The sequence below is a fragment of the Gossypium arboreum genome, unplaced genomic scaffold (genome assembly GCF_025698485.1).
Source record: "Gossypium arboreum isolate Shixiya-1 unplaced genomic scaffold, ASM2569848v2 Contig00248, whole genome shotgun sequence".
Taxonomy (NCBI): domain Eukaryota; kingdom Viridiplantae; phylum Streptophyta; class Magnoliopsida; order Malvales; family Malvaceae; genus Gossypium; species Gossypium arboreum.
In genome coordinates this window covers 52501-56805 of record NW_026440364.1, presented here as the reverse complement: position 1 = coordinate 56805, position 4305 = coordinate 52501, and the positions used below count along the sequence as shown (strand labels likewise).

The 4305-nt window shown below is 32.3% G+C and overlaps 1 non-coding gene across 1 annotated transcript; it reads right to left on the bottom strand.

Annotated features, from left to right (window-relative positions):
* Nucleotides 1-2958: 2958 nt before the first annotated feature.
* Nucleotides 2959-3042, bottom strand: TRNAY-GUA (transfer RNA tyrosine (anticodon GUA)). The gene has a single exon. It is a non-coding gene; the product is annotated as a tRNA-Tyr (tRNA).
* Nucleotides 3043-4305: the final 1263 nt, after the last annotated feature.

Below are 4305 nucleotides of genomic sequence, written 5' to 3'. Positions count from 1 at the left end.
GAAGTAATTGCGGATCATGCACTTTTTCTTTCCTAGTTATAATGAAAAAAAGTACAACTGGGTGAATCCAGCCTATTCTTGAAATAAACAACTCGCACACACTCCCTTTCCAAAAAAGATCAATACACCAAGGACTACACTTAGATTTATTGGATTTGTTGCTAAAATATCGGTATTAACCCTGAAACTCCTGGCGGATGGCCAGTGACCCAAGGAAACGAAAGAATCGGTTACATTTTTCATATGATCTCCTATTTTATTTTAGATAGACTAAAAAAAAAGAACTCGGTTCTTTTTTTTGTATTATATCGCTTTGACTCCTTTTCCATTTATTCTATTCTATCATATTTATATTATTCTAATTATTCTAATTCTATGTATTTCTTTTTTTGTTTTAATAAATTATTAAATTTTTATAAAATTATTCATAAATAATGAATTTTCATTTACCTATGTCTAAACGGAGTCAAAAATATATTCTATTTATCTAGTTAGCTAGAAATGTATTTTTTTTCAATTGAAAATTCTAATAATAATAATTTTATTAGAATTAGGGGCAGGTTTCATGTCAATGGCAAAATACCTCATTCGTTGCAATACTCCTTTAAACAATAAATGAGAAATAAGGGTTCTCTTGAACTAAGAAGGAAGGAAGAAAGCGAGTCGTGTGATAATTCCTCATCCTCAAATTAATCCTTCCCATGGATTATTGTCCCAACGAATAATTAATTGTAGGTGAAATCTTGATAGAATTCGAAAAGGAGGAGTAAGTCCCAAGCCATAAAATAAGAAAAAAATACAAAATTTCATGTTTATAGGATTAAACAAAGGATTCGCAAATAAGAGTGCCAATGCTACAACCAGCCCATAAATTGTTAAAGCTTCCATAAAAGCCAAACTAAGCAATAAAGTACCTCGTATTTTTCCCTCCGCCTCGGGTTGTCTCATGATACCTTCTACAGCTTGGCCTGCAGCAGTACCTTGACCAACTCCAGGTCCAATAGAAGCAAGCCCGACAGCCAACCCAGCAGCAATAACGGAAGCGGCAGAAATCAGTGGATTCATGATAAGTTCCTCGCACCAAAATAAAGAAATGGTTAATGATACAATCATCCAATGAATTTTGACTTAATTATATTATTCCATCGCTAAGATTCAACCTGCCGAAGTAACTAAGAACCCGAATGGAAGTGAGAAGATTATTGAACCGTCAGAACTATTTCGACATCTTTTTTAGGTCCCATCCACTAGATTTTTTGAATCCGCACATACTTTGTTCTTCCCTTTCTTTTTCCAACCCATTCTTTGCTTTGAATTCTTCGTTTTGTCTTTATTTTATCTCTTTATTCGTTCAATTCAAAGCAAAGACGAAACAGAGGAACTTTATTCTTCTATTGGAATACCTATCTAACTCCACAGTAGTAGGTTGGATTAGATATATTTTGAGTTCGTATATAACTAGTCAATATGTTCGTATATAACTAGTCAATATCTAATATCCCATATACATGTGTTTTTACATAACGTAAACCAACTATTCATGTCTTAGATTCAATTGGATTCTAGAATTATTCCTCAAAGGATAGACAAGAGCTGTCTTATAGCCATTAGATTCCATATACCTAATTTTACCCCCCTTTTTTTTCCTAATCATTTTTTTTTTATATCGTTTTTTGTAATGTAAATTCGTCTCTTCCTTTTATTTTTTATTTAGCATTATCTCACATGGATACAATCTAAATGGACGAATTCATTAGACCAAATCATTGCATAGAAATAAAACATCAATATCAGTATTTGATTGAGCTAAGTTCATGCAATTTATTTTATTATTTATGAAAAAAAGCGGTAGGAACTAGAATGAACAGCGCTGTAGCAATAAATGCGAGAATATTTACTCCATAATTTCATTGTTTTTTTACTTCGCAATAACTCGATTTAATCCCATAGAGATGATAAATTTGTCGCTTGTAAATTCAATGCAATGACTTACATTTCAATGACATCGAATCGGATCAATATCATGAATAACAATATCTAGGCTATCAAATCGATTCACCGTCGAGAATTGAATAGTATAACATAGGAAGATCTTTATCCACACCGAATACAAAAAGTGATGCCTGGTCCAATCAAAAGAATTCCTTTATTTATATATATTCTTTCCACCCTTTCTTTTCGATAATCTACTGCCTTCCTTGTACAATCATCTGATGATGTATCATCTGACTGCTTTTCCACTTTCACCGTTTACAAATAGTTTCCAAATAAACCCCAACAAAAAGAGAAAGGAAAAATAAATAAAAAAAAGATAAAGATATCGTTGGGAATGAAATTTGTCATTTGTATCCCTTTGACAGAAAACGGAGGGATCTATTGATGTATTTTAAAATTTTATCCGTCGGGACTGACGGGCTCGAACTGCAGCTTCCGCCTTGACAGGGCGGTGCTCTGACCAATTGAACTACAATCCCAGGGAATAAAGAAAAGTGTACAACAGAGATAGTCTTATGATTTCATTCAAGCCATTTTCTATTTAGATTTTAGATTCGAAGCCGGGTTGTAAACAAAGGCGCGAGTAATATATTGATATCCATACGGGTATGCACTTTGAGTGAGAGCGACGCGGATTACTAGTTACTAGGAATCCTTTCGTTATTGCCAAATAAATCGATCAATAATCAATTTGAAAATGAAAACAAAAAAGAGTCTTCTTTTTTGTTTACTTTACTCTTTTTCTTTTCATTAAACTTTCTATTTAATGATCCTGATATGAATCTAGAGCGTTATCAAGGTCATAATTTATGGGAACAACTAAATAAATAGAACAAAATAAAAACAAATAGCGGTAGGGATGGATATCACAAAATTGACTTTTTATTCTTCCTATTTTTTGTTTGGCTTTTCGAAAACAAAATACAAAAATGGGCATTTTAGGTTATGGCGGATCAAAGGAATTGGGCCGAGCTGGATTTGAACCAGCGTAGACATATTGCCAACGAATTTACAGTCCGTCCCCATTAACCGCTCGGGCATCGACCCAGGAAGAATCAATTCTAGGTTTATTGATAATCCATGATCAACTTCCTTCGTAGTACCCTACCCCAGGGAAGTCGAATCCTCGCCTCCTTGAAAGAGAGGTGTCCTGAACTGCTAGACGATGGGGCATACTTGCCTGATCATGACTATACTATGCTCATAGTATGAGCAGTTTTTGAAATTGTCAATATAATGGAATGACTAGAGCGAGAGCTTTTTCCATCTTTTATGATTTTCCATTTTAGATTCACGATTTATACTCAGTAAATCATTCATCGCCACTCTATTCGATATAGAAATAAATTAGATAAATTCAATCTATTATATAAATATTTATTAATAAATATTATATAAAATAGAAATAAATAGATATTATAAAAAGAAACTAGATTATATTAATAATACAAAGTATAAGATCAGTGATTGGTTTAATATAAACATAAAAAAGGAGTTAACCTTCATTTTTCCACTTTCATTCATTGATTCACTATTATTACGACGAGACAGGCATGTTTCTATCTCACACTAAGCCGGTAAATTAACAAAAGTAAATCGGGAATTTTTGGAAGAGGCAAGAAGTTATCGAAAATTATGTGTGTTTTTTTTCAAAACTAAAAATTGGGTTCGGTGGACAAAGCAAATCCCTTCATCACATGTTTCGATAAAATAGATTGATCTATGTCGAATTGCTAAGGTACCTGTATTAATCAAATAAATGAATTTCGTTCTGTTCTGATAAGCCAATTATGATTGGCCTTGAAACAATTCATTGCATTGATATTTATCAAACCCAATACCAATAAAACCATTTTACCTCTACACGTTAAGTAAATTAGAATTCTCATTCCTGAGAGCTACTAGCCACTATGAGTCTACTGCATATACTTATATATATATAAATAGATCTTATCCGTCTACTAATTCATTCAGTAATTGAATCGAACCGCCCTTTAACTCAGTGGTAGAGTAACGCCATGGTAAGGCGTAAGTCATCGGTTCAAACTGATAAGGGCTTTTGACTTTTTTTCATAAACTCCTATGAAATGGTAGTATTCATATTGAATACTAGGGATGTTGTTTTTATTGGTAATAAAACCCAACTGTATATGTATAATAATTGAATTAGAAATTGTATAATTTAACTCTAATAAGTTATTATTCTAATGAGTTAGAGAGTAATTCTAAAAGAAAGTTGAAATTATAATGAATAATGATAAGCCGTCTCTTGAAGGACAAATATATTTCTATTTTGTTTTGATTTTGAAT